At 38.3% G+C, this 24,580-nt stretch overlaps 1 pseudogene; it reads left to right on the forward strand.

The window, feature by feature from the left end:
* Nucleotides 1-2,401: 2,401 nt before the first annotated feature.
* LOC149180079 (uncharacterized) lies at nt 2,402-14,870 on the forward strand (annotated as a pseudogene).
* The last annotated feature ends 9,710 nt before the right edge of the window (nt 14,871-24,580 follow it).

Genomic DNA, 24,580 nt, shown 5'->3' on the forward strand with positions numbered 1-24,580 from the left:
CCGAGGAATAACCGTTTTCTACCAATCGAGATTTGTATTTATCCACCTTGCCTTCTAAATTCATCTTCTTCTTAAACACCCATTTGTTTCCAATGGGTTTCCTTCCTACCAACAACTCCACAAGATCCCAAGCCTCATTTTTGTGCAAAGATGCCATTTCATCAACCAGGGCCTCTTTCCAGAGTTTGCCATCCTATGAATCTACTTCTTTCCTGACAGTTCTAGTATCATCATTGGTAATAGATAAAGGACAATTTGAACAAAAATCAACTAGACTAGACCTTTCTGGTTGCCTTCTTTCTCGAATTGATCTTCTCATAGCTAGAGTTTTTGTCTCTTCAGCTTTTGATTCCTCTTCTGCTGTAGAGTTTGATTCTTCCTCCTTTAGCTCAAAATCTATCTTGTTAGGTTCTTTTGGTAGGACTTCATGTTTAATAACATCTTTCACCTCTCTAAACACCACATCATGGCTATACACAACCTTCCTTGTTTTTGGGTTCCAAAGCTTATAACCTTTTAAATCATCCTTATACCAAATAAAGATGCACCTTTTAGATTTACTATCCAACTTGGTTCTTTTCTCCTTTGGAACATGTACATATGCATCACATCCAAATACCTTCAAATGTGAAAGAGAGGGTTTCTTACCAGTCCATACCACTTGTGGAGTCTTATCCTCCAACAGTGATGAAGGTTATCTGTTGACCAGGTAACGTGCAGTCTCCAAAGCCTTTACCTAGAATTCATGTCCTAACCTAACACCAATAAGCATGATAATTTACTTTTCCATCAATGTCCTATTCATTATTTCTGCAACTCCATTTTTCTTAGGTGCGTATGGAGTAGTCTTTTGTCATGCTATACCATAATTCTTATAGAACTCTTCAAATTCCTTCTTTCAGAACTCTCCACCATTATTTGCCCTCAACACCTTTATATTCTTCTCTGTTTGGTTTTCCACTAGTTGATGTTGCTAGACCCACCGACAAAGGGGATCTCCCTGGTATGAAGTACCAAATAGACCTCACACCATTTGGTGTAGGAGTCCCATCCCATACGATGGCCCAATTTCCATTATCTCAGAGATTTTCCTTAGCTCTTGCTCTTCAACACATGAGAGTGTTATGCTTGTAACTTCAAAAAGCGAGGTGAGTATGCTCAGTGAGTGTCTAATGTAAATTTGTGTTCGGGTTCTCTCATTGTAAGGGAGAGGGTAAAAGTGAGCCTCTAGATGAGAGGTAGTAGTACCACCCAAGGAGAGACACACAGGAAAATAACAAGGGTCTGTTCAGAATCCAGCGGAATAGTCCACAATGGATGCAACAATCATTAAAACCAAAGTGCAAGGGAAAACATGTACAAAGTCCAGCGGAGTAGTCCACATGAGGGTGACATTCATTATAACCACGAAAACAAGAATGGTCTATCTAATGTCTGACAAAGTATTCCACACGGACGAGGCAGCAGTGATAAATAATACAACACAACTTCAACAATGTAAGTACTAAAATAACTGAAGTAGTTCAACTATCTTAGTACAGGTTAAGAAAACATGCATTACAAACATTTAAAGAATAGTCTTACAAATAGATACAACACATGCATGAAAATGTGTTGGCCTCAGATAGGCTTCTGAATTAAGTAAAAGTTCCAAGACACATATGTACACCATACATCCCTAGCCCCAGTAGTAGGACATTGGAGCCACTCTTCACTCCTCAAAGAACATACTATAGACTCTCAAGGCTATGTGGGAGGAGCCAAGGTGAAAAGTCTTTTTCTCATACAATGAAGTGGTATATATAGCCAAGGGGGATACTTTACCCTTGTGACTCTTCGACTTCCCTCATGACCGTTTGACTTCCTATGACATTTTGACTTACATGACTCTTCAACTTCATATGTGCATCGCTTGGAATTTCACATTACATTACATTTGATTAAAAAAATTATGGCCCATAGTACTGATGTGGCCGATACAACTTATGACACAACTCAACATGAAACTACTGACATGTACTAGCTGATTGTGGTGTCCATTTTGAGCTACTATGCCACTGAGTGATGGGTGTGCTCTCAATGTATCATGTCTTCACCTCCACATGGTAAAGTGTGTGGGATATTCAATGGTCTTAGTATTTTCTTGATGGTTCAGAAACATGTATCCCTTTCGTTTGCTACTCCATGTGCTTGGTACCTTCGTTCAGCTACAAGAAAGGCTTCTAGCATGCGTTCCTTCTTCATCCCATTCGTCGTTGCACCATGTTCCATCAATGTACATGTTCCTGTAATTCACTCATGATGAGACAACATCAAATCCAAAAATCGCCTAGTCTAGCATGATGCATTGCTTTCTATTTCGAGTGCAGGTGACTAAGAGGGAGGACAAGGCACTGAAACTATGCAGATCACAAGTCAGGATGGGTTGAGAGGCTCCAGAGCATTGTCGGGAAAAATTGCACAGATGTCACTGGAAGGCAGATTTGTGCAATCTAGGACAGCATTGTCAGCTGGAAGGTGGTACCCAGCTGGGCAGAACTGCACAGTTCCTGGGAGGAAGACAAGGTATGGTGTTGGGAGGAATTGCTGGGAAATTATATGTAGTTTTCAGGATGAGGATTGGGCAGGTCATCCAGGGGTCCAGCTAGGAATCTGTGCAGTTTCTTCGAGGAAGAGAGAGTGGGCAGTGGGACGCACTGATAGACATTTTTGCAAAATTTTCCAGAGAAAGGCTAAAGTGGGTTGCAGGGAGCTTCTCACAACTATGCAGTTTTGAGGGATAATGTCGGATAGGCAGCATGGTCCTTCCTGAATAACTACACAATTTATGGGATTAGTGCAGAGCGGGGCAGTAGGGAGAGTTTCAGTCAAAGCTGCACAATTTTTAGGGACAGAGCAAAGCAATCCAGTAGGGGGGTCTGCTAGTTAGATATGTGCAAGTCCTTGGAATAGTGCAATTCCATGAAGCAGAGGTCTAACACACATGACTGTGCAAGTTTTACAGGAAATGCAGGGCAGGTAACTAGGAATGTCTACTTAGTTTTTGAGAGAAGTGAAACCTAGGGTCACAATGCAGTTCATGTTTCCGGTAGACCAGAGGGAGGCTTGATGAGTGATCTTGCAAGAATCGTATATTGGATCATACTTAGGGACAAATTCTGCATAGTTTCGAGAGACAGTAAGCTTGCTCACTTCTAGGATTGCACAGTGCAAGCTGCCCTGGAGGACAACCTCAAGCTTTGCATAGTTTTGGGTAGCAAAGTAGTGTCATTGAGAGATGAGACTGCGTAGTGCAGCTCAGTCGGGATCTGATTGAATGAGGGTTGTTTGATTGAAATATTTTCAGGAAAAATGGCTAAGTGTTAGAGAAAGTGAACTTGTGCATACATGACATTTTGATCATGCACTTAGCACGACTCGACAACAAGACACCTCAAACCAACAAGACAAACATGTGCTTAGTGAGACTATCTTAAAGGTTAAGAGTGACAAGTGTGACACTTGAGATAGATCTTTGAACAATCGTGACGACACTTGTGCGATAGTGCTTACAACTTTGTGTGTGAGTATAACTGATTTTCACAGAGAGAAACAACTCATGCCTGCAAAGAAAAACCTTCAAAATTTCCAGAACAAGATTGCAAGCGTGACATAGCAATCAAGACACCAAAAGACGAACAGTGGTTGATCAAGAAGAAATGATGTAAAGACTCGACAAAAGCTCATGGAATGAGCTTGAGTGTTTGCATCCCTCAGGGGAAAAACCAAGGAAGGTTTTGAAATTTGGTTCAAGCCAAAATTTTGGAGGGCGTTGCAGCTGCTGAAACACTTGGCGATAAACTGGTTGAATACCAACTTCTCTATTTCGTTTCATTTTTAGCATAGGGCTTTGGCCTTTTAGGGATTATTGATTCATTATGCATGTTACTTTTGCTTCCCCACTTACCCCATGTACAGACATGGTTCACCTTGTACCAACTCAGTCGAACACAACAAAATATTCAGTCTGATCACAATGTTTCAAAATTGAGAGGGGTAGTTTGGCTTGCGAGCTTAAGATTTTCAGAGTATAATTTTTCATCTCTGGTGTTGCTCCACTTCTAGCAGGCTTGGACAGTACCTTGGCGGAGTCACATAGGAACACAAGCATTTCTCCACTGCCAGCAAGACTGGTCAGTATCGTGGTGGAGTCACGTAGGAACACAAGCATTGCTCCACTGCCAGCCAGCTTGGTCAGTACCTTGGCGGAGTCACATAGGAACACAAGCATTTCTCCACTGCCAGCGAGACTGGTCAGTATCGTGGTGGAGTCACGTAGGAACACAAGCATTGCTCCACTGCCAGCCAGCTTGGTCAGTACCTCGGTGGATTTTCCTGCTTCACCTCTCTATGTAAGAAGCCTTTCTCCTCTTTCACCTTTGTATATTTTTTTTGAAAGAGAACTATGCATATGCACTTATTAATTTTTTGGGCGGAAGAGGGATCCCGACTTATCTAGAGCATGAGAGGTTGTTCCTTTAGAGAAGCATGTAAGACCTCTGATTCGGGTTTGCTCATTTACAATTTTCCCCTTCTCCATTTCTACTAGTTGGATGAGCTTGAACACATAGAGAAGAAGACTGAGAATAGGCACGGGGTTTCCCATTTTGGGTGTAGGTTCATGGTTTTTCTAGAGCTTCCCTTATAGACGGATCATATTTTCCATCAAGACTTCATCGGCCAAAAGTTACAACCAAGCACAGAGAAGATGGACACATGACTGGCCAAGCGTTGCAGTATCACAACTCTCCTTGAACTTCAGCCACATACTTATTCAAAAGCCAGAACACAGTGCAGGTACAACATTTATTTTCATAGTGGAAACAAACATAAAACTCAACACGGAAGAAAAAACAAGATGAGAGGAAAGGCGTACACAACAAGCAAACAAAACTAAAAGACAAGAAAGCAAAGTGGTCAAGGCAAACAGGATGTTCAATTATAATAAGAAAAACATGATGTATTGTGAGTGCAAAACGATTGCAAGAAGAGGAAAACTAAGATGCAACTAATCCTACTCCTACTCTAACTGCTAAATGGTCGGGGTTACATGAAATGAAATTTCTAGTGAAGCCATCATAGTCGCTCTCGACCTACACCCACAAATATACAAACAATTAAAACAGACAAAAAGTAGTGTGCAACAGAAAATACAAAAAACTTGAAAAAATTGCACATGGAAAGGAAGGTATTTCCCGTGGGCAGAAAAATGTGTCACGACCACCCAATACATGTTCTTATCTCTATAATGGATACCATTATTCAACAAACCTCGAAAGTGTCTTGTGAGGGTGTCCTTATCTACACTGAGATTCTTAGAAAGCGCGAGGAAGGATTGAAGCTTGTCACCTACAACATGGCTTGCCAAGTAAAATTGTTCCAACCATTCAACGATTGGGTTGTGGAATTCATAATGGATGTTTGGAAAACCTCGTGATCATGAAAGGGTGAACTTTTTATTTGAAAGACGAGATAATGATGGGAATCATGTAAGGAAAAATATGTTTGATCATTCTCAACAATCATGTCAAGACAGTGAGAACCTACCATAACCATCAGCGTAGCCTGAAGTGCCTCACCTGCTTGACAAAAATCTGAGGAGAAAGATGCTATAAAATGAAGATCATAGAGGGTGGAGCAACTCTCATCGGATGTGATGTTGGGAAAATTATAAGCTAAATGACAATCACCCAAGGTAGAGGAATGATCAGATGAGTTAGTTGAAACGCCATATTCCCAGTTTGAAATGAATAAAGAAAAATCCATTTGAATAATCTTGCGAATGCTTTGAATAATGGAACCAAGTTCAATGTGAGTTAGACATGACGGACCACCTTCCTGCAATTGGTAAAAAATTGCATAGGAATCATGGTCATCACAGGAATTTAAAAGACATGTCAGCATTATGAATGCATGAAACCAGTTGGTGACAAGAACTCGATTCATGTGATAGCTTTTGCATGCATCATCACACAGGGAATTGCTGGTGTGATGAGTGGGAAAATTCACAGTATAAGATTCACAAGAGGACTGAGGAGTTGATCATGAGAGGGAAAATTTTATAAGTATGATTGTAGGTAAAGATATTCTTTAAGATGATTGACTTCACCATTCCATGACTTCATGAGATACGGGCATTCCCAACTCAAGTTTGATGTAAGAGGTGTGTATGAAGACGAATGTGCTGTAACAGATTTGTGGATTCAGACATGAGTAAAATTTTGAAAATTTGAAAAATCACACCTGAAATACCAAACATTTTCTACACGAGGATCCACACTGAATGAAACCATGCAGAAAGATGGATTGTGCATGAGAAACCAGATCTGATTTAGTTTAGGGGGCTTACCAGTCACTAGGTCCTAACATAACCATCAATGGACGTTGAAGTTACTCTACTCCATGGTACATCCCATAACTTTCCAGAATTGCAAAATCATCTTATGAAGCGTGAACCAGACCATCCATGGCTTGAGGATGGTTGTTGTTGCTAATTTCAAAAATTCTCTCAAGATGGAAACCATCTCTGTTATAGGTTTCGCCATATTTTTCAGCTTCAATAAGCTGATTTGAAGAGTCACCTTCATGCACACGATGATATGACGGGGAATGGGAAGAACACTATGTGATTAAACTATTTTCGACTTCATCATGGATAGACTCACTGTCTTGTGTCAATCAAGGAGATAACTCATTAGATGGAGAAGCAAGAGAACATGGAGTATCTTTGCCACATGTAGATGCGTCGTGAATGGTAGGACACAAGGGAAAGTGAGGTGAAGAGGAAGTTTCGTTATGCATGTCTTCTTTGACCGAAGGAAATTCTAGATTTGAGTTATGATCAAACGGAAGATCACATGATGTGTTTCGACATTTTTCATGACATATGGAAGCATGGGAGTGATGACTGCCCAAGACTAGGGGTTGATCGAAATACATAATTGTAAATGATGTTTCACCAAGATTAGAAGATTGAGAATCATTCAAGAATGGAATCTCATTGTCTTGATGAAAACAATTTTGAAACAAAGAGGGAAGATTGATAGTGTCCTCACCTTTTTTCTCCTCTGCTTGTGTAATGTGAATCGCAATTTGAGCCAAAAACTTGAGAATCAAGAGAATGCAAACAACTGGCCGGTGGAGCAGATTGATCAAGCAAGTCATGGTATAAGGAGTCATGGCTTGTAGATGATGGAAGATGGCAGAGATGTAGATTAGATTCGAGACTTGAGTTATGAATGGTGAATTCCTCTTGCATAATGGAGGAGTGAGTCTTCATTATAGGCTTCCTGAGCCATTCTAGAACTTCCTCCATAGAAGTGGCATACATATGAGAAGATGGGCTGGGGACATGTTGTGTAGATTTCTCAGCCTTGCAATAACCGCAAGGGGGCACCCACACTGGGACCTGAAAAGGGGGAGGAAAAGGAAAAAACATGGCATTGGGCCCCTCCTCTACAATCTGAGGTGCCTCATGATCTGCAAGAGTTGGGGGAGAAGGGAAATACAGAGGTTCACCATATTTGGAAACATGAACCAGGTGTTAAACTCTTGTCCCAATAAATCTGAGTTCAATTTTTTCGAGGATTTTGCAATAGAGGTGAAGGAACCAATCAGAAAATTTCTCAACTAATTCATCAGGCTTCATTCTTAAATGAAATATTATTTTACATAAATCTTGGTGGTTGTACTTATCAAAAGATTTACAAAACATCCGGGAAAGGTGAGCAATTGAATGGATAGAAGGAACGGGTAAGGTATGACGCCATTTCTTAACATGACCTTCGAATGTGAGGGTGAGTAATCTAGCCATGAAATCTTCAGAATCTACTTTGTTACACAAACAAAGACAGATAACTTGAAAGAGATGTTCACGAAAATTTGATTCACCCTCACCATCGAACTTAAGTTCAGACATGTCATGAATGAGTTCCACAGGGATGGCAATTAATCTATTTGGAAAAACATCCCAGGATTATGGTTTCAGGAATAGACATTTTAAATAAGATATTCAACTAGACTCTACGGTCATAACTTGTCGTCTGGCCCTCCTTCTAGCACCATTTTGTTGACAATGTTGGACCCACCAACAAAGGAGATATCCCCGGTATGAAGTCCCGACTAGACCTCACTCCGTTTGGTGTAGGAGCCCCATCCGGTATGATGGCCCAATTGCCATTATCTTAGAGATTTTCCTTACCCCTTGTTGTTCAACACATGAGATTTTTATGCTTGTAACTTCAAAAAGTGAGGTGAGTATGCCTAGTGAATGTGTAATGTAACTTTGTGTCTGGGTTCTCTTACTGTAAGGGAGAGGGTAAAAGTGAGCCTCTAGATGAGAGGTAGTAGTACCACCCAGGGAGAGACACACGTGAAAGCAACAAGGGTTGTCCGACATCCAATAGAATAGTCCACAATGGATGTGGCAATCATTAAAACCAAAGTGCAAGGGAATACACATACACCATCCAGCGGAGTAGTCCACATGGGGGTGACGATCATTATAACCAAGAAAACAAGAATAGTCTATCTATTGTCTAGCAGAGTAGTCCACACAAAGGTGATAACAATGATAAAAAAATACAACACATCTTCAACAATGTAAGTAGTAAAATAACTGAAGTAGTTAAAATATCTTAGTACAGGTTAAGAAAACATGCATTACAAATGTTTAAAGAATAGTATTGCAAATGGATACAACACATGTGTGAAAATGTGTTGGCTTGAGACAGGCTTCTGAATTAATTAAAAGTTACAAGACACATATGTACACCATACATCACTAGCCCCAGTAGTGCAGCATTGGAGCCACTCCTCGCTCCTCAAAGAACATACTACAGACTCTCAAGGATATGTGGGAGGAGCCAAGGTGAAAAGCATTTTTCTCATACAATGAGGGGTATATATAGCCAAGGGGGATACTTGACCCTTGTGACTCTTCGACTTCCCTCATGACTGTTTGAATTCCTATGAATTTTCGACTTACATGACTCTTCAACTTCATATGTGTGTCTCTTGGACTTTCACATTACATTACATTTGATTACAACAAGTATGGTCCATAATAGTGATGTGGTTGAGACAACTCATGACACAAATTGACATGACACTGCTAACATGTACTAGCTGACTGTGGTGTCTATGTTGAGCTGATATGCTGATGAGTGATGGGTGTGCTCTCAGTGTATCGTGTCCTCATCTCCAGCTAGAAAAGTGTGCGGGGTCTTTGATGGTCTTGGTCTTTTCTTGATGGTTCAAAAACATGTATCCCTTTCGCTTGCTGCTCCATGTGCTTGGTACCTTCGTTCAACTATGAGAAAGTCTTCTATCATGCGATCCTTCTTCATCCAGTTCATCATCACGCCATGTTCCATAAATGTACCTCTTCCTACAATTCACTCATGACAAGAGGACATAAAATCTAAAAATCTCCTAGTCTAGCATGATGCATTCTTTTATGTTTCAAGTGCAGGTGACCGGGAGGGAAGACAAGGCACTAAAAATGTGCAGAGCACAACTTAGGGTGGTATGAGATGCTCTGGAGAACTGTCGAGAAAAACTACGCAGATGTCACTAGAAGGAAAATTTGTGCAATCCCTGACAACAATGACAACTGCAAGGTAGAACCTAGCTAGGCAGAACTGCGCAGTTCTTAGGAGGAAGACAAGGCATGGTATCGGGGGGAAATGCTAGGAAATTTTGCAGAGTTTTCAGGAGGAGACTGGGAAGGTCATCTAGGGGTCCATCTGGGAATCTGCGTAGTTTCTCTGAGGAAGACAGAGCAGGAAATGGGAGGCACTCACATACATTTTTCCATAGTTTTCAAGAGAAAGGATGGATCGGGCTATGGGGAGCTGCTGGTCACAACTGCGTAGTTTTGAGGGACAGTGTTAGATAGGCAGCAAGGGCCTTCCCGACACAACTACGCAATTTCTAGGAGCAGAGCAAGCGAGAAGGGGGGCTTGCCATTCATATCTGCGTAGTTTCTTGGAATAGTGTAGTGCCAGGCAGCTGAGGTCTGACTCACATGACTGTGTAGTTTCTGTAGGCAGTGCAGGGAAGGAAACTAGGCATGTCTACACAGGTTTGGAGAGTAGTGCAGCATGCAGTCACAATGCAGTTTAGGTTTCTGGTAAACCAATGAGAGGCTTGATGAGTGATCTTGCAGGAAGCGCATATTGGATCGGACTTAGGGACAACTTATGCACAGTTTTGGGAGACATTAAGCTTGCTCACTTCCAGGATTGCACAGTGCAGGCTACCCCAGAGGATAGCCTCAAGCCTTGTGCAGTTCTAGGTAGCAGAGTAGGGTCATTGAGAGCTGAGACTGCACATCTCATCTCAGTCAGGGTCCGGTTGAATGAGGGTTGTCTAGTCGAAATATTTTTAGGAAAAATGACTAAGTGTGAGAGCAAGTGAACTTATTCATACATGACATTGTGGTCACACACTTAGCATGACTCGATGACAAGACACCTCAAACCAACAAGACAAACATGTGCTCAATGAGACTGTCTTAAAGGTTAAGAGTGACAAGTGTGACACTTGAGATAGATCTTCGAATGACCGTGACGACACTTGCATGATAATGCTTGCAACTTTGTGTGTGAGTATAATTGATGTTCACAAAGTGAAAGAACTCATGCATAGAAAGACAAACCTTCAAAATTGATAGAACAAGATCGCAAGCATGACATATCACTCAACACGCTAAAGACGACCGATGGTTGATCAAGAAAAAAGGGTGTAAAGACTCGACAAGAGCTCATCAAATGAGCTTGAGTGTTTGCAACCATGAAGGGAAAAACCAAGGAAGGCTTCAAAATTTGGATGCAGGCCAAAATTTTGGAGGGTGTTGCAGCCGCTACAACACCACTAGAACCTTAAATTCTTTAAAACTTTTAAAGAATTCAGATATCTTCCTGAGGAAATATATCCATGTATTCCTTGAGAAGTCATCTATAAATGATACATAGTACACAGACTTACCCAATGTTGGAATTGACACAGGTCCAAGCACATCACTTTGCACAAGCTCTAATATCCCTTTTGCCCTCTTAGCACCAGAGGGGAAACTCACCCGATTCTTCTTCCCATATAAACAATTTTCATAGAAATCGAAATCAAAAGAGAAATTAGACATACCTTATACCATACTATTACCATGAAGTATTCGAAGGCCCTTCTCTCCAATATGTCGAAGCCTTTGATGCCATAACATGGTCTTTTCTCCAGAGACCACTAGATTTTCTGCTCTACTTTCAGGAACCACAGAACTGTTGCACCGATTAATAACAATGCTACCCTAAATCTTGTACAAAGTTACAATCTAAACTCCACACATCAATACTAGTTCTCCCCGACCCATCTTGCAAGTATCTTTCTCAAACACTATTTTCACACCTGCATCATCCAACTTGCTTATAGAAATCAGATTTCTGGCCAATGCAAGAACATGTAGAACACCCGAAAGTGTTCTAATCCTTCCACCTTGCGACTTCAACTTAAATTTTCCACGGCCGGCAACTCTAACCTTCCTCTCATCCCCTAAGAATACATCACCACCATCATATTTATCATACTCATAGAACCACTCCCTATGGGGAGTGAAGTAAAAGGATGCACATGAGTCAATCAACCATGTCTCATGATCTACATGTGTACTTGAAGAAGAAGCCAAGTACACATCCCCACCTTCCTCTGAGGTGGTTTTCACCTCTGCAGAAGGAGCATCATTAGATCCCTTTCCTTTCTCAGGAGCTTTAGATCTACATTCCTTTTGAAGTGCCCTTCCCTTTTGCATTTCCAGCACACCTTTATAGGTTTTCCTATAGATTTAGATCTCCCTCTAGATTTTAATCTCCCATTAAAGGAATTATTTTTATTTCTGTTATGGGACTTTCCTTGTACAGAAAAGGAATCAACATTCTAGCCCTCCATATTATTCTGTCTCATCTCCTTCGACAGCAAGTATGATACTATTTCATCAAATTGCAAGGTAATTGTATTGCTACCTATTGCAACACCAGACTATCCCATGAATCTAGTAGAGAAAGCAACAAACTAATGCACTTAGCTTCATCTGATATTTTAATATCAATATATAAAAAATTGGCTTACCACAATAGTAAAGGCATTTAGATTCTCTGTCACCGGATCTCCATCCTTCATCCTCAGGTTATACAACATTTTCTGTAGGAACAGTTTATTAACTAGAGACGTAGCTTGGTACAAAGTCCCTAAATTGTCCCACAAAGCCTTCACTAAAGCTTCCCATGATACATTTAACAATACTGAATCTAAGATACACAATTGTATTGTGCTCTTTGCTTTCTGATCCAACTTCTTCCAGTCTTCATCGGACATTTTCATTGGTTTAGTACCCGGATCTACCATGATCCACTGATCTTTATCCCCAGTGGATCCTACATCTTAGGTTTCCACAACTCAAAAATTTGACCATTAAATCTCTTGATCTCTATCTTTCCACTTCTTGCCATATTCTTTCACCGCAAGAATCGATCCCGCAGATCTCCCACCAAACAGGATCTACCATAGGCCTGAACAAAACCCCTCAGCAACAAAGGCATCCCATTGAAGCTGAAACAACTTTGATACCAAATCTAGGTTTTAACCCTATATAAAAATTACCTGCAAAATAATTCCTAAAAAAGAGAAAATATACAATGGCGAGAAACATAAAACAAATACACAGAGATTTCCCTTGGATCCAAATCTGGGACTACCAGATTGATTTTTCATTATATTCCTTTCAATGTTACAATAGGTATATATACATGTTGAAGCATCCATAAACCCCAATCTATTAACCCTGGATTAGAACATAACCATAGTTCCCTTGGCCGGATCTACAAAATACCATGGGCAGAAAACTATCATGCCCAAAACCATGTGCAAAATCCATGCACAAAAGCATAGGTAGGTCCACTAATATAATATAGGGTAAAAAAAAAATTGGGGCACTTTCCTAGACCCCATGCAAGGGGGCTACTGCCCCCTGCAAACCCCCCGATAGGGAGAGTGCCGCCCCCCATCTAACCCCCGACACTGGGGCTAGTCATGGAAAGAATATAACACAAACCCAACACTTTTCAAGACCTTAATAGTTATTCTCATTGCATGACTTGCCTAGTTATCATTAAAGGCTATGGTTGATTATACTTTCATAGATAACATTGTTTATACCTGCATGTTGTTATTCATCCTCACCCTCATTTTGCATGAGCACATTATGATTTGCAATATTTGTTGTCAGTCAATTTTTGCAAAGCTCTCTCAGCCTTTCTTTCAGGACTTCTCCATATATGTTTACATATGTAAAGGGTGCTTTATTTTTAGGAAGTTTTGAGGACTATACTTATACATGTATTTATATGTTCAAGTTTTGGGTAAGCTTGCAATTTGAAAAATAGGTTTGTCATAACAATTAATAGCATTCTCTTTGTGCCGAATAGCTAGAAAATTACTCAAAAATAGAGGACAGAAAAGTTGGAAACGTATCTAAACTGTTGTTGATTCTGGTACCAAAGTCATAGTGAATAGTGAAGGTGTTGAAAGACTTCCCCAAGTAGTAGAAGGACTTCCTATCCTAAACCTCATAAAGGAATTTCAATTCAGGAATTAATCCTCATAAAACATATTGCAAATCTTGATATTAGGATAGTGAAAACACCAAGTGAATCCAAGTCTGACTATGAGATTGTTGATGATGAATATGAGAAACCAAGGATTTCTTATGTTAATAGGGATGTGGAGCAGCTGCTACAAAAAGCTAGAAGTTTCAATTGGTTTGAGTATGAAGCATGTACTTATGCAACCAAATGGGCCAACCAAAGCAAGTGAACCTTGTGGATTTGGGTTCAAGATGTGGAACACTTATGGCTAACCTTCTTTGGGATGCTACAAAGTTCAAGGATTTTTTGGAAAGTATTTCTGTGCATTTGGTTGAGTGTGGTCTTGCATTGAGAAAACCTCAACATAATGCATTATGATGTACTAAACATGATTCACAAAAGGATACCAATAGGGATGGAGATGCATTTACTACATTCTTTGGAGCTCCATTTTCTTGGCATGCAAATTTGGAACAAGTTCCTCAAGGAGTGCCAACCATCATTATTTTCCATGAGTTTTATAAAGCTCTTCCAAAGCACCAATTTTAGAAAACTCCTCGTGGGTGGTTTGAAAATCACATTGAGATCGCAGAAGACTCCTATGGTGGTTTTTGTTTTGTGTTGTCTCAAGAACCGACTACTACCTATAAGTTTTACTTAACTAAGCTCCTTGAGGGATTTCCATAGATGAAATAGCTCAATTGGATCATGTTGAAGTTTTCCCTCAAGTTATTGAATTGACAAGGAATATTTCTAAGATGATTTCATCAGATAGTGGTGGTGCACTCATCAATGATTATGGACAAAATGGAATATTTTTAGGAAATTTGCAGGCTATAAGGAAGCACAAATTTTTTCATATTTTAGATGACCCAATAATTGTAGACCATATTACATAGATTGATTTTTCTTATGTAAAGCGATTTTGGGAGAAATAACAGTGGAGGTAGTGGATTTTGGTCAATTTCACAATCTCAATTTCTTGGCTCACTTGGTATTAATTTTCATCTGTTGTAATTACTACAAAATGGGACTGATAAACAGGCCTAGGCACTTTAGGTGGGCTATTGGAAGCTAGTCGGGGAAGGCCCAACTCCCTTTTAGGAAGGGAAGGATGAACTTTCACTTATTGGTATGGGTTCCAAGTACATGGCCTTGTCCATTAAGGGAATTTTAAGGTCTAAAATGGGCCTCTAAAGAAAAATGTACAACCAAAATAAAATTTATAAGAACCAATAGGATTCAAGATGATGATGTCAACCATGGGGGGTGATTCACCATTTTTGGAGTAAAAAAGTAAAAGATTAAAAAATAATAAAATAATAAAACTACTTTTTCAACTCGTATTTTCTACTTATCTCCCTAAGATTTTACTCAAATTTCAAGTGGGAGAACTCATTGGATGTAAAATTTAATTCCTCATCCAAGGAGTACCCATGTTCCATACTTTTGATGAACCCTGCTACACGAAAAATGAGAAATACATGAAAAATGTGATTGAAGTCATGTTTTTAATGTATTTCTCATTTTTAGTGTAGCAGGGTCCATTGAAATTATGGAACATGGGTACTCCTTGGACGAGGAATCAAATTCTGCATCCAACGAGTGTTTTTGCTTGAAATTTGAGTAAACCCGTAGGGAGATAAGTTGAAAATACAAGTTGAAAAATAGTTTTTTCTTTTATCCCTCTAAAATTTGTTGATGTGATCTAATTTTATTTTATTATTTCCACTATTATTTTATAATTTCTTTAGGAGGCCCATTTTAAACCTCAAAATTCCCTTAATGAGTAATCGAAAGGAATCATGGAGCACTTGTTTGTTTCCTGTAACTTAGTAGTCCTATCCAGATTGTTATTTTGTAAAATTTTGTATAGAAAGCCCATATAAACAACATTTTTCTTTAGGCTTAACTAGGTTGTAATAAATTTGAGCATTTGAATCAAGCAAGCTTTAGTAGGTCACATCTATGGTTATGAATTTTCAAAAAGAAATAAAATGGGTAGCTTCGAGAAGTTTGGGAGCCATAACTGTGTCACAAAGAGTCAAAGGAGGGTCTACACTTCAATCGCAAAGAACAAAGGAAAATTGTGACTCAGTCACAAACCTAGGAGGTAGATGCTGATCCATTTCATACGAGTTACCCAAATAGCAATCTGTGATTCATCACATACTAAAATAGTGACCTGTGACCTCCCTTTCATCCAAAATTTTAATCCTTATCCTGTCTTATCGCATTGTTGGAATTCAAGAAAACATCCTTTCTCCTCGTTCACTTAATTATCCTGCCATCAATCTACGACTACCTAATTGCATCACATCCTCACTTCATAAACCATGAGTTATCTCCCGATTTTGTGAGCTACGATTTTCCAATCACATGGAACCTCCACTCAATACAAGACAACACATATTTTCCTTCCTTTATCAAGTTTAGAAAACAAGGATCAATTATGGATGATATGGTTGCTACAACAATGGATTTCAATGTACATAATTTTATTAAATGACTATCAAAGGAATAACGCACACCACTCTCATTATAACTAGAAACAATGAAATTTTTAAATATGACTAACAATTTGAAAATCCATGGTTGAAAATGTCAAATGCTATGCCCCTTTTCCAGCAGTGGGTATTTGATCAAAGATTCTTGCTCCAATAGTGGGTATTTGATCAAAGATTACCTCTTGCTCCAACACTGGGTATTTGATCCAAGATTACCTCTTGCTCCAACAACGGGTATTGGCAATGGATTGCCTCTTTCTCTTTAGGTAATTTTCATCGACAACAATTCATTTTTTTGTGAAATGGAAAAAGAAACTACAAGTTTAATCAAATTTTTAAATCTCACGAGGTTCTTAGTAACAAGAGAAAAATTTATGATAAGTATGGGTAAGGACTAAAGGAAGAGGTTCCTCCTCTTGATGCTAGTGGTTTATCACCATTTTCTAATGGACGTGATGGACTAAATATATTTTCAAATTGTAGGAATACTTTCTAGATGGAGAAGAGTGATTTCTTTGTGCTCAAGGGTTGGATAAGGGGAAAGGTTAAATAGGAACAAATCAACATTTCCACTTCTTTGAATTATTTGAAAGGTATACCTTGGATAAAGATGATAATATATATTTGAGAAAATATCGCCATAGAGTTGAATTGGACCATACTGACATTGGATCTTCATTTCATGTTTCTAGTAATATGGTGTTCATGTCAAAGCCAAGTTTCGTGGCCCTGACCTAAACTCTACATTGAGTGTGTAAGAGCCATAATTTAAATGGTTTTATCATTTCATCCTTAGATTTCTATTGTATTACAACAAATAAAGTCAATATATTCAAGCAACAAATGTGCTATATAAAAAAATTGTTTATCAAGTGGGGCGGGGCTTTTGGAACTTGAGAGTATTTTAACACTTAGAATATTGTTTGCACTAAGATACTTGTGAGCACTCTAGCTCTTCGTAGATATTAGGCTAAGTTGTGGTGAGGAAAGGCTCTTGCCTTGGAGATGATATGAGCAACCCTCATTTGACTATTGGATTTTGATGGGCTTGTGGCGTATGTACTTGGATTTGTAGCATTGTCAATGGGAATCTCTTAACTTTTGGAATTCATTCACATGCATTCCTCTACTGCTTGTAATGGCTAACTGATACCCCAATCATGTGTGCATGTGTGCTTTCATGTGGGTTATATGTGGATGAACTAATTCACAGCTTATCACACATGTGGTTGATTTGAATATTTTCTTTCGCATTCCACATTATGCTAGTAACCTATTGTGACCTAATTCACTATTAACCTCTAGTACTTTCTCATCTGTGTATATATTAGATGGTTTTAACTCATTGATAAGATATACTTATCCTAATTGTTTTGCTGTTATATTTTAGAACCTTGTTCTTAAAGTCATCAATTGTCGGGTGATTTCATCTTAGTTATATGGGTATTTCATACTTGTCCTCATAATAACATCTATGCATTTGAAAGCCAAGAGGAAATGCACATGGTGGTAGTCAGACCCACATACTAGATGGGACTCCTATCCCAAATGGTGTGAGGTATAATTGGGTATTTGCATTGGGAGATCCCCTTACTATTGGTCGTACATTTTGGCATATTAACATGAGCTTATTAAAAGAAGGCCACTCCCTTGGAGGCAAGACCCAAAGACATAGTCCACACTAGACAAAATTCATTATCAATTCGTTATTATCCTTATTTCCTCTTCTTCTCTATTCTCTACATTTCTTCCTTAAGTTGCAACATATTTCAAGTTCTTTGTGCTTTAATTTAAATTAATTATGCTCACATTTTAAGATGGTTAAAAGAAATCAGTAACACTTGAAAAAATCTTATTTATGGACTGAACGATTCATCTTGGAATTTTTGCTAAATCTTTTTGGTTGTCATGTTTTAGACTATGAAACTCGCAGGAGATATAGAAAAGATATTAATGTACTTTTGGTTCAAGCTTCAAACCTTGATTTACTATAATTTTAGGGATATGTCCAAAGGAATTTAGGCTTCCTAAATGCTTCTGAAATCTTGTTCAAAAAGTTCCACTATGAATTTTCCCTATAACTTTTGTTCTTAGATGTTTCAAACCTTAAAAATTTGAGGATACAAATAGATGATATTCTTGTATATGTGGTTCAAGTTTCAAACCTTTATTTTCTACAATTTATGAGATATGGACAAAGGAATTTATGCTTCCTAGATGCTCCTAAAATCATGTTCTAACAAATCAACTTGGAATTTTCACTATCAATTTTGTTCTGAATTATTTCAAACCATGAAACTTGGATGATACAAATATAAGATATTCAAATACCAGTGGTTCAATTTTTAGACCTTCTTTAACTATAATTTCAAAGATATGGTCAAATAAAGTTAGGCTTCCTGAATGCTCTTGAAATATTCTTCGAATGTCTAAAAGCAACAAGTTTTATGAAAAATAGACGTGGTGAAGGATGAAGCAACAAGTAGAATTGGTAAATGCAAAAGAAACTAACAAATCTAGTGAAGACAAAAGAACCAAGTAGACTTGGTGAAAGTGAGAAACTAACAAACATTGCGAAGAAGAAAGCAAGTAGGTTGGTGCCTACAAATCTTGCAGCAGAGGGGATTGGTATCTCCTATAGATTGGTTGCGAAAACGTTTTTAAGGAGAGATTTCATCTACAATATTAGACTACTTTATTCCAGCAAGTTTTCTGAATACTTTCCTAGATGACAAAGGTTACAATCAAAACAATCCCACAAGCATGCATGCATATAAGGAAATCACAAAAGAATTCAATTATTTGATGAAACTATCTTGAGGGAATAGCAAATATAATTTCTCTACTCTTTGTCTTATGTTGAATACCTACACACAAACAATAAGATTGTCGAACCATATATTCTATAGAAACCTTTTAGCATTAGTGTTTGGTCAATTTAGTGTGTCCTAAATTGCTATATTAATTGTCAATCCGGGAGTCGTAAACTGCTGAAATGAGGTGCACTATATATGCAAGATAACCGATTTCTTACTTCTTTTTCGTTTTTTATTTTTGGTTTGTTTTTGGGTTTATATTTTGTTGATTCCCTAATGTGAGATGGCAATTCTAAAATTTAAGTATGGATATAAGTGTTCAAGGCAATGGTGACCTTTAAAATGATTTCCAACTTCAAAGTTTTCCAAAAAGGTTTTAAAACTTGCAATGATGAAATCAATTCCTAAGAGAAAATAAAAATGTATCTATATTCTAATTAAACCAAACAGTGAGCTAGTGACTATGAAACCCAGTATCCTTGTTGCTGTATAAAAAGAAACTAAACTCAAAGAAATTCAAAAACTGCAAACAAAGTAAACTAAATCATATTAGATCAACTCATATTCTGACTCCTCACCATTTGACTCGCTCTGGTAATAGGAGGTAATCATAAACAAACTGAGCAATCTGATATCTAATTTGCATAAAATGAAACTAATATCAAACTAAGCATTCATACTTCAATCCCTCACCATTTGAATCTCTCTGGCTATAGGAGGTAACTGAAAATGACATGAGCAATTCAATAACTAACTTGCAGAAAAATAAACTAATATCAAACTATGCATTCATACTTCAATCCCTCGCCATTTGACTCGCTCTGGCTATAGGAGGTAACTAAAAATGACATGAGTAATCTAATATCTATCTTGCAGAAAAGTAAATGAACAAAACTGAAAGAAATAAACAGTGTTGGAATTAGAACTAAGAAAATAAATCAGCAGAAGGACAAGATAATTTCATGTCATGAGTCATTATAAAGCTATGTGCAAATTCCCAGGCTGTCTATTAGAACCTGAAATAAAGACAATGATCAGTTAACAACATTAGAAAGCATAAAAAAACTATGGACATCAGTCAACATGAATACCATAAGCAGTGTAATATATACAAGCAAAAAATTATGGCATCAGGAACGTAAAGGAATAAAGCATGAAACTATACAGCAATTACAAAACCATGGTGTGTACAGGGGCCCTCTGCACAACCTCAGCCAATCAACAATCAACCACCAATTGAGCTTATAAACAGTGTCTTCTCATGTATTAAAATGCACTCATAACATAATGTTATGAAACCAGCTCAAGAAAATATAGAAAAGATAGATCAACGCCTTAGAATTTAGCCTCTTCGAGGGGGCAACCTCCTTTACATTACATAAATGAACAATTCTTGGATGATAGAAATGAAAAGACCTCCTTTGTATATATAGGAGTCTAAGGGGTCATAGCATAATCAGAGCCGACATAACAATAATAATGTAAGGGCACAATAATAACAATCGCGGGCTTCTATGTGGCATAATAGTAACAATATGGTCACTACATGGGTACATCAATATAATAAGTGGGTTGTACTAATAACAATAAGGGGTTACACTAGTAGTATAGGGGCCTAACATGCCCCTCTCCTTCAAAAAACGTTGTCCTCAACGCTTGAGTAGTTCTTGATGCTTCTGTATAAACTTCTTGTCCTCCCATGTGGAATCTTCAGCGGGTAAGTTATTCCACTTGATGAGATACTCTGAAATTGATCGATTTCATAGCTGTCGGGTTCTTGTTTTTGTGACTGCTCCAGGTTCCAATATGATTTTTCCTTCCTCTTCAATTTCTGGCAATATTGTTTGAATTGGTATCTTTTGCAACTTTTGAATAAGTGGCCATAATTCTTCGTCCTTCTTCCATTCATCCCTTGCTTCGTTTATCCAATCTGGTTGGATAATAGAAATAGCACAAAACAATGCTTCTACATCCTCATCCTTGAAGAGTCCTCCCGTTTGGTAAGGTCGCCATTTTTTAAGTGCATGTAGTATTGCCAACATTTCCTTCTCATAAATAGCTTGCTTGAGATGTAGCAGTAAAAATACCAAATCACCTACATCAAAACATTTTTCACTACGATGTTGATCTACCTATTGTTTCATTTGATTTTGCACCGAAGTGGCGTTATCCTTTAAAAGTTGGAGAACTTGTTGTTGATGTTCGATGTGATCTTTCTCTACTTGAGCCTTTTTCTTCTTGATATGTCCTTCTATCTCTAGAGTTTGAGGAGTGGTAATTTCTTCCAATCCTTTACAAGATATGGTCGGATTCATTTCTTGATGCTCAATGTGATCTTTCACTTCTTGAATATTTTTCTTCTTGATATGTCCTTCTATCTTGATAGTTTGAGGAGTGGTAATTTTGACCAATGAATTACAAGATATGGTTGGATTCATTTCTTCTTTCTCGATGTGATCTTTCACTTCTTTCACCTTTTTCTTCTTGATATGTCCTTCTATCTTGATAGTTTGAGGAGTGGTAATTTTGACCAATGAATTACAAGATATGGTTGGATTCATTTCTTCTTTCTCGATGTGATCTTTCACTTCTTTCACCTTTTTCTTCTTGATATGTCCTTCTATCTTGAGAGTTTGAGGAGTGGTAATTCTTGCCAATGCTTTACAAGATATGTTCTGATTCATTCCTTCTTTCTCTAGGGTGGGGTCTTGGTGTATATCTTCTTCTTTTGATGTTTCTTGATCCTTTTCTTCCTCCTCTTCATATTCTATGTAAAATAATTTCTTCTCAGCACAGTTATGACCTTTAGTGCATTTTCTATCACAATTGTAACAAAGCCCTTTTTCTCTTTTTTCTTCCAATTGTTGTGGTGTAACCCTTGTAGGTTGTGGAAGGCAAGGAGAAACAACACTTCCATCTTTATAGTTGTGAGGGGTATGCTTCCTGGTTTCCATAATTTTGCTTTCCACTATGTCACAAAGCCTTTTTACTCTTTCCAATTGTTGTGGTGTTGCTCTAAAGAAGGTGTTGCTCTTTGTATCCTCATAATGTGCTATCATTTCCTCCATGAAAATTGACCACGTAACAAGTTGTTTATGAGAACAAAGCCTGTCATACCATAAAAATTGATCCGGTTCTACATATTAAGATGCAATACATACCTTTTGTAACAGTGGTACACCATGTAGATCAAAATATTGCTCCATCTGAAGTATCCAATTTACTGGATCCTTGCCATCAAACTTCCTCATCTTGCGTTTTCTTGATTTTAGGAGCTCGATCTTGAAACGACTGTAACTATATACTTTTGGATCTTTAAGTTCTGAAATTATGACTTGTAGTAGCCCTCTATGTACTCTTTCCAATGCCACCAATCTGATCCAAATTGGATTCTCCAAGAAAGAGTTATGCACAATCTCCCAAGATGACCTGATTATAGACCTTTCCAGAAGAGATAACTAGTATGAAGTGCCACGTGTCACTGTTTCAATCTTTGGCTCTAAAAAATATCTACAAGAAACTACAATCCGTCCTCTTTCTATACCTTCTTACGAAATTTCAATCTGATGCTCAGAGAGAAAGTTATGATGATTTTCCCCAGGTCACCTGTTTGGAATTTAATTCAGGAGTCTGCAAAAAGGCCAACTTCCTCAGATCATGTCTCCGCAAATATAGCGTGAAAAAATTTGAAATATGGACCCGAGATTCAGTGTGATTTCTTCTCAATTGGGTTTTTTCAACTTCTGAAACGTCGCAGAAAAAAAGTTATAGTGAAAATTCCATGATGACCTGTTTGGCGCAGCGAAACCCTAGAATCCAAAGCTCTGATACCAAATGTTATGAAACCAGCTCAAATTAAGATAGATCAATGCCTTAGAATTTAGCCTCTTCGAGGGGGAAACCTCCTTTACATTACATAAATGAACAATTCTTGGATGATAGAAATGAAAAGACCTCCTTTCTATATATAGGAGTCTAAGGGGTCATAACATAATCAAAGCTGACATAACAATAATAATGTAAGGACACAATAATAACAATAGTGGGCTTCTATGTGGCATAATAGCAACAATATGGTCACTACATGGGTACATCAATATAATAAGTGGGTTGTACTAATAACAATAAGGGGTTACACTAGTAGTATAGGGGCCTAACACATAAGGATAAAGTCATGGCACAGTGGGCTCGTAAACAGTCAAAATTACATTCAAAAAGCTAGCTAATATGCGTATGAGAACACTTTATTTATAACAGAGGATGACACAACTACTTTCCTAAGATCTGCGCTGATAAAAAGACACGTGAATAACCACGTCCAAAAATCTAGCATTATGGTAGCCGTGAAAATTAAATCCAAGGAGGGTGGCTGTTAGATCTGGTTCATGGAGCAATCCACAGGTGTTAACACATCTCCTGAGATTTAGGAATTTGCCACGCAAGTCTTCACGTGGTGAAAAATAGAGTTCTGCCATCGTAAAACTCTTAGATTGACCACCACTTGACTGTCTTTGACCACGGCCTTCTGTGAGGGATTCGGCTGAACCAAGAGGACACGGTCCATGTCCACATCATTTGCAACTTGCCCATGTGGCCGGATTCACCTGTAGACACCTGTAACATAGACTTCAACAAAAAGGTTGTGGAAAGTTGAGCTGGCTGCGGAAAGTGACAAGATTTTGCAGCTGACTGAGCAAAAATCTAGATCAAACAGCAGTCACAAGACATAGTTAGAAAACCATTTTATATGTTCTTTTTAAACTAATATGCAATGATTTGACAGCTTAGGAGGTCCAGGTAAATTGAAAAAGGCTAAAAAGGTGTATAGGGAAGATGCAAGTTTGGGACTCAACATACCCCCACTGTGAAGGTGTTGCATGTCCTCATGCAACCAAAATTTTGATCATCCCCCTTTTAGTCCATGTGTTCTAAGGCCTCTGCTAGTACATCTAGTCCTCTTCTCTTCTTTCTTGGTGCTACTACCATCCTGGGCTTCTTTATCAAACATCTAAATTTGAGATTGATTAATTCCCTACTCAACTTCCTGCACTTTTTCTTTAATTTCTTGTTCTTTTTCTGCCACAGTCCCAGATGTAACATAGTATTATCATGAATTATTTTGTCCACTTTGCTTTGCTCCTTTAATGCTTCATTTTCTTATTTAATGTGCCTATTTAAAACCTCCAATTCAAACACTTCTTGTTTCAATGATTGGACTTGTGCTTCTTGTGTTATGTGAGGCAGAGTGGATGACGTGCTCGGGCCTGCAGCTATCTTCTCTAAGGATTCGAGATAATCATACACCTCTTGCTGATTTGGATCTATTTTGGGTGTTTTCCTTGGGCTGACCTCAAAGTCTTGTTGAGGAGGAGGACTGATTTCTAATTCTGGCCGAGAAGGACTTACATCAACATCTGGAGGACTGGTTTCAATATTTGGTTGAGGATGAGGTGGGCTACAGCCAGCTGGAGGTTTCTCGGGTGTTTCCCCACCCAAGTCAATGAAGTGGGGTCCTTTTACTTGTGTTTTCCTCCACTTTCCTCTAAGCCTGCTGCTTCTTCTTAAATACTGTGGGCTAGTACTC

Source organism: Pinus tabuliformis, chromosome 3_2 (genome assembly GCF_031772625.1).
Source record: "Pinus tabuliformis cultivar Carrire ecotype Pingquan chromosome 3_2, CPIR1, whole genome shotgun sequence".
NCBI lineage: Eukaryota > Viridiplantae > Streptophyta > Pinopsida > Pinales > Pinaceae > Pinus > Pinus tabuliformis.